Raw genomic sequence first — 7777 nt, 5'->3', positions numbered from 1 at the left:
CATATTGCCATGTCAAGCCTCTAACCCACCTTTCCTAGCAAACCGTTGTTTGGCTATGTTACCGCTTTTGCTCAGCCCCTCTTATAGCGTTGCTCGTTGCAAGCGAAGATGAAGTTGTTCCTTGTTGGAACATGGATATGTTGGGATATCACAATATCTCTTATTTAATTAATGCATCTATATACTTGGTAAAGGGTGGAAGGCTCGGCCTTATGCCTGGTGTTTTGTTCCACTCTTGTCGCCTTAGTTTCCGTCATACCGGTGTTATGTTCCTTGATTTTGCGTTCCTTACGCGGTTGGGTGTTACAGGAACCCCTTGACAGTTCACTTTGAATAAAACTCCTCCACCAAGGACCAACCTTGGTTTTACCATTTGCCTCACCACCACCTACTTTTCCCTTGGGAGTCGCGCTCTCGAGGGTCATCTTTATTTTAACCCCCCTGGGCCAATGCTTCTCTAAGCGTTGGTCCGAACTAGAGTCCTTTGCAGTGCCACCTCGGGGAAACTTGAGGGCTGGTTTTAGTTGTACGGAGTGCTCATCCGGTGTTGCCCTGAGAACGAGATATGTGCAGCTCCTATCGGGATTGTCGGCACATCGGGCGGTCTTGCTGGTCTTGTTTTACCATTGTCGAAACGTCTTGTAACCGGGATTCCGAGCCTGATCGGGTCTTCCCGGGCGAAGGAATATCCTTCGTTGACCGTGAGAGCTTGTGATGGGCTAAGTTGGGACACCCCTGCAGGGTATAAACTTTCGAGAGCCGTGCCCGCGGTTATGTGGCAGATGGGAATTTGTTAATGTCCGGTTGTAGAGAACTTGACACTTAACTTAACTAAAATACATCAACCGCGTGTGTAGCCGTGATGGTCTCTTTTCGGCGGAGTCCGGGAGGTGAACACGGTCTTGTGTTATGCTTGTGCGTAAGTAGTTTCAGGATCACTTCTTGATCACTTCTAGCTTACGTCCGTTTGCGTTGCTTCTCTTCTCGCTCTCATTTGCGTATGTTAGCCACCATATATGCTTAGTGCTTGCTGCAGATCCACCTCATTACCTTATCCTACCCATAAGCTTAAATAGTCTTGATCTCGCGGGTTGTGAGACTGCTGAGTCCTCGTGACTTACAGATACTACCAAAACAGTTGCAGGTGCCGATGATACCAGCGCAGGTGACGCAACCGAACTCAAGTGGGTTTTCGACGAGGTCCTTGGCCGTTACTATGTTTCGTTTCCAGTTGATCAGTAGTGGAGCCCAGTTGGGACGATCGGGGATCTAGCATTTGGGGTTGTCTTCTTCTATTTTGGTTCCATAGTCGGACCTTGTGTGTACTCTGAATGATGTATGTTTAATTAATGTATTGTGTGAAGTGGCGATTGTAAGCCAACTCTTTATCCCATTCTTGTTCATTACATTGGATTGTGTGAAGATGACCCTTCTTGCGCCAAAACCACCATGCGGTTATGCCTCCGAGTCGTGCCTCGACACGTGGGAGATATAGCCGCGTCGTGGGTGTTACAGCCCACTCATCTTACTGATCAGATGAGGCCGGCCCTGAAGAGGGAGAATCCGGCGGACCACAAAGGCAGTCAGCAGGTCGGAGCCCTTGAGGCCCTCCGAGTTCGTCATCTCCTTCAGCCTGGCAACGGCCGCGGTGGAGGCGGCCGACAGATGCTTCATCTTGAAGGACCAGTTGGTGCACGGCTCGGCAGGTGGGCCGGCCTCGTAGGCCGGCAGGTGGACGAAGTCCAGCTCCGGGATGACATTCTTAACGTAGAAATACGACTTCTGCCAGAGCTTGACCCATTGCATCAGGGTGATTGTTGGGAAGAGGTTCCCAGCTCCCGGCCGCTTCACCGCGACGAAGGCGCTGCACTGAACCGGTTCATCTTTGGCGGCAATGCCGAGCTTTGTGTAGAAGAGTTCTCCCCACAACTCGAGTGTGGGGAGAACACCGAGGTAGCCTTCACACAGTGTGATGAAGGCCGACAGTAGCACCACCGTGTTCGGTGTGAGGTGGTGTGGCTGCATATGGTAGAACTGGAGGAAGGAACGGAGGAAGCCGCTCGCCGGCAGGCTGAAGCCTCAGAGGAAGTGAGAGTGGAAGACGGCGCACTCACCCTCCTCCGGCGCCGGCAAGATCTCCTTCTCCGGCGGGACGCGCGTCCGGACGTAGCGCTCGCCAGGCAGGCGCCGCGTGTTGCGGAGGAAAGAGACGTGGTCCTCGATGACGTTGGGGCCAACCCAATTGCCGGCTCGCTCTCGCGCCATGAAGCTCAAGCCCGAAGCAACGGCAGAGCGATGAGGCTGGGTTCGGTGAGGGCGGGCCGCGGCAGCACTTCGGCAAGATTGCGGGAGTGCGGCGGCGGCGGATGACGAGGAAAGCAAGAGGAGGAGCAAGGGCGGGGAGGGCGCGCGTGCTAATGACGCCCCCCTCCTCCCATACTTATAGCCCTGGGTTGCGAAGCCGAGGGGGCGGGGCGTGGGGATCGTGGGATTAACTGTGCCCACGACCCCACGACCCCGCATTAACCGCGCCATAACGGCACGGAGTAAAAACGCCACGGAATCCCAACCGTTCGCCTCGGCCGCCGTGGAGGCACGCGCGTGCAGAGGCCCGGTGGAGGTGGGCCCGGGCCTGCAGTGTTGCCCCCATCGCGCGCGTGGGTTGGCAGGTGGCCTGGCCGGCTGGCGACACGTGGCTTGCAACCGACGGGCGGCAAGACGGGTGCTAGGTTGGCGCGCCACCCAGCTCCCGCCAAGGCATTTCAAAAATCACCGGGCGGCCTGCCTGGTTGAATCCGACTTCCAACGGTCGGTGCGTCGGAAGATGGACAGAGCAAGAGTAAATGAAGGACTCAGAGTAGGTAGCTGCTGAGGCTCCTTCCTTTCTGCAGCTGCGGAGCCTCATCAGCTTCGGGGACTACTGTCGGAGTAATTGGCCACGGGTAGCCTCATCGTACCCCCATGGCCCTTCAAGACATCGGGGTCGGCTGCACCCCTGAAGAATCAAAGACCAAAGCGCCGCCCTCTCGCAGCCGGCTGGTCACAGTGGCCGGCTGCTAGAGGACGGCAAGGCTCAGCAGGCGACCGTAAGGTGGGCCGACTCCTAGCAGGCGGCCTCTAGAGAGGCCGGCTTCTGGCAGGTGGCCCCAAGCGCCCTCAGATTCTACACCCACATAAATACGATGAGACGGGGCGTGGCTACAGCACGCCCTACCACCCCCGAATCCAGGGCCAAGCATGGCCACAGTGCGCCGCACCTGACGGGGACCTCCTGTTCGGCGCGGCACTGTTGCCATTTCCCCATGACATCACCCATGGCAGAGGAGGCCATGCCTCCACTATGGGCTGTCGGTACGGCCCACAGGCGGTGGGCCTTACCTACCAGAGAGAGGCCAAAAGGCGGCGAGCCTGGGCCAGTCGGCATGAGGGGAGGCCGCCTCCTACCAGCCAGCCCTCCCCCTCCCTCAAAGTCCGTGCGCCATTAATCGGAAGAGATGGGGAATGGCTACAGTGATCGCCCGCCAGGTGGCGGCACTGTAGCCACATCTCCCCCGACAAAGCATGCATCATTACCATCATCGCTACAGTGTTGAGCAGCCGGCCAGACCAGCAAGCGGCGGGCGCAGCCTATAGGTCAAGTACGAGACAGACGGCGGGACCCACCAGGCGGCGGGCGCCATCATTCAGCGGAGAAGCCGGCGACCAGAGACACTGACAGCCGGGTCCTACACCCGGCCGGATTACCTTTGTACCCCTGGAGGGTAGGCCTATATAAACCCCCAGTGCACCCATGCAAAGGGTTCAGATCCTAGTTCCTTCACACACACACATATAGAGAGAGGAAGTTAGGGCTAGCCTGGTTCTTCTTCCACCACTAGAGAAACAGCTCTAGGAGCAACCTTGTAGTCACTCTTGTTGCCTTAGTGACCATGCGGAGACCCCGCAGAGCAGGACTAGGGGTGTTATCTCCTAGGAGAGCCCCGAACCTGGGTAAGATTCGCCGGCGTGCATGTCTTCGCCTCATCCCGTTTCCTGGCACCAGCGACGTCTTATTAGCCCCCTCCATGATAAGCCATCCTTTGGCATATGTCACACGACACCCCCGACACCTTTAGTACCCCAGAATTGCTCACATGCAGTTGCAGCCCATCAGGTAGCAAGGGCTTGCGTTGCCTCTTGGAGACCAAGACCGTTAAGAAGACCTTCAGGTAGGTCATCGAGAATTACTAAGTTAGTACCGAAGATCAACACCTCGGTTGTCGGCAAGCCAAGACCCAGCAAGCTACTTGGCGGAAAGCTCTCCCTCTCGCCATTCGGCTGCTGCACCTCATCGACCAGCTGATGGTTTGTCAAGGTGAGGTGCCGAGCGGGCAGGTGGCCTGAGGGGAGTCAATAGGACGTGTGTCAGCACCTCGCATGCAGATCAAATTTTTTGACACCCGTCTAGTGGATGTGTCAAGATGATTGGTTCATCCATGTTGGCGGCACAGAAAGAGAGACAGCTTTTGCCGAAGGATGACCACCAGCTCATGGTGCATTAAATGCCCTTATCCTACTCTGACAGGATTAGGATGGATAGCATCAAGACTATTATTCACATACTTGTAATGACCATGTTGCCAGCGTGGTGACCCCTTTTTCGCCTATAAAAGAAGGCCCATGGCTACCTTGGCATGGGCCGAGAGCCCGCTCATGCTTATACGGTAGTTGCACCTTGCTCATGTATTTTCTGGCAAGCTGTACTTTTAACTTGAGCCCCAAGAAAAACAACCCAAACACAAGAGTAGGGTTTTACGCCTCGCCGGCGGCCCGCACATGAGAAATCCCCGTGTTTGAACTGCTGGATTTGCTCTCTATGCTACTCGATAACTCCAGGAAAATTAAAATGGTATCCTCATCGATACCATAGATCATCGTACTCCAACATCTTTGGTGTGCCAGGCAAGGGAGGTCGCTTGTGCGGATCCACTCTAGCAGTTCTCGTGCAAGTTTTGCCATCTTCTTCATTTATGGCGCCGAAGAAGAAGAGCACGGTGGTGGGTGCATCGTAGGACTCCAAGCTGCCGCTCTAGATGCCCCCGGCAGGCGAGACCGACGGCTAGCGCCACTACTGCAGGATGCTGCTAACGCCACACTACGATCGGAGACCCTTCGACGAAACTTGTGCGATGCAATAATCGCAAACCGTGGTGCAAAAGAACCATCAAAAAGGTGCAAAATGTTTGCGATGGAGGATGTATGAAACACGGTTCAGATTTTAGTTGCGTGTGCGATGCACGGCATACGGTTTAGTTCAATTAACTATTTGCGATGAGGAGGAACAAAAGAAACGGGCAGGCAGATGGAGGTGTGTGTGCGATATACAACATACAATTCACACGGATGAACTGTTTGCGATTAGGCAACACAAAAGAAACGGTTAGCCAGATCAAGGTGTGTGCGATATAAGGCATGCGGTTCACTCGGATGAACTGTTTGCATTGAGAAAAGAGAACAGAAATGGTCCAATATATCAAGATGTGCGTGATACGCGGCAAACAGGTCTGTAATGAGAAATGTGAGCGAAGACCGATAATAACACAGACGATTGCTTCTAATAAGACGTATGTGATATGCTCTCTCTACACAACATCTATTGGCCATTGGGGGATGGGCGGTCATCCGGATACACCATAAGGATGCGAAGAGGCATCCTATGTCAACAAAGACTAGTTGTTCCACCAGAAGCTCATGTAAGAGAATTCTCAAGTTAAGTGTGCTCAAGTTGGAGCAGCCATCAGATGGGTGATTGGATGGGAAATTGTGTTGATGTTAAATTAACTGATAGGATAGGTCATATCTGTCAGATTAAATGACTGATATGACCTAGCCCATCAGTTAAATTAACCTCGAGGTCCTTGTTTTTTAACACATGTTAAAGAAGGTCTACTGCATTACTTTTTGACAATGTGCGATACGTGGCATACAGTTGATCCATCTGACCTATTTGTGATGAAATAAGCCATGTGTGTTGTGAGCAAACACTTCGTAGTATTCAACCGTTTGCGATTGATGAATTCATCTGATCATCATCTACTTCTTGTGCTAGGTCGATGTTCCTTCTATGCTAAGTTTCCATTAATTGATAGCGTTTTATGAACACACCACCATTTCCAGCCATTTCCTTACCTGTTTCCCGCCACCCAACGATATTACGCATAAACCTAGGCGGCAGGCGAAGCACGGAGGCGACAAGCGCAGCCTGTAGCACACCCACCTTTTCCAAGCATGCCAACCCACCAAAGCGCCGCCTCTGCCATCAACCTCGTCGACGAGGAAAACGAGCAGGCGCCAGGGCCGGTCGAGGCCGAGGCGCTCCCCGGCAACGCGATGGACGACGCCGTGATGCGCGTCATCGCCAGGGTTGAGCAGTCCTTTGGCACATGGCGCTTGAGCGCCGCGGATCAAGATAGGCATGTCAGCGCCGAAAGGCTGTAGCTCACCGCACAACATGATCGATGGCGTGCCGCAGAGCAAGCTAGGCTTGTCCACGCCGGTAGGCTGCGGCTCGCTGCACGGAGAGACCATTGCAGCTAGGTAGAGCGAGAGGCGCGACGCGCCGCAGAACAAGAGCTGATCCATCGGCACTTGCCTGCTGTCGACACGGCGTCGCAGCTGGGTACACGTCCCGTCAGTACCCCCATTCCTCGCCAGGAGTGGGCAGAGGCCCTCTGCGCCGTACTTGCACCAGAGGCCAGCCGTGTTGTACTTGCACCGGATGCCCGCCGCGCCGTTCACATGGGTCGCACCGTTCGCCTTGTCCGCGGCCCGCTCGATGCCAACGCGCTGGTCGGTAGGCTCGACTGCCTCCTTGGCCCAGGTCTCCACCTGGGCGCAGTAGGGGAACATGGCCGTCGCATCCTCGAGCTGGTGATCCCCAATGAAATAGCCAACTTGGAGCTCGAGATCACGCAGCAGATGTACCAAGAGTGTGTCGACCGCTTGGACGAACGCCCCCACGTGTTCAGGCAGAGCGAAGAGCTACCGTAGGCAAGGGCTGCTGGTCATGGTCTCATGGACGCATTTTATTTTGTTGAGTCGTTTCGATGTGGATAGCTATGTATTCACAGCAATCATAATAATGCTATATTTATTCCTCTGTTTCAATGTGTGTACTCTGTTTCCCGTTCTCATAAGTTCTGTTTCAATGTGTGTATATACGCTTTCCATTCTGTATATGTGGATGATAACAACAAGATTCAAATTACTATACAAAAACAGATAAAAAATGGAATTAATAATATATATATATATATATATTAATTGTTCATTAATTCATAACAATATATATATATAATATCATCACATATACGTGATGATACTTAACTACTAGGTACAATGCATAAAATTGAAAACGAACAATACTAGAACTATTAATCCCTCCGGGGGCCGGTATTCCGGCAGCCCCTCGCCAGCAGCTCCATGGTGCACGGCGTCTTCCCAGTGCGGAGGCAGTACTCCGCCTCCTCCGCCTCGCAGCGCTTGACGTACTGATCTACCTCTTGCTAGCGGACGAGCGCGAACGATCTTGCCATTTCGTTGGGCGCCCGCCGGAGCTCCACGTCGGTGGCACGCTGGAGCTTATCGGACACCTCCACGCAGCGATGAGGCGCCTAGTGCCTTTGACCTTCCTCGCGAAGTACCCGTCATTGTACACCTCATCCGCATGATGATGCGCCTGCCCCCAAAGCTCCGCCACCTCCTTTTTCCAGGCAGCATCACGAGCTTCACAAGCCGC

Source organism: Triticum aestivum, chromosome 4D (genome assembly GCF_018294505.1).
Source record: "Triticum aestivum cultivar Chinese Spring chromosome 4D, IWGSC CS RefSeq v2.1, whole genome shotgun sequence".
Taxonomy (NCBI): Eukaryota; Viridiplantae; Streptophyta; class Magnoliopsida; order Poales; family Poaceae; genus Triticum; species Triticum aestivum.
This window is presented reverse-complemented; position numbering follows the sequence as displayed.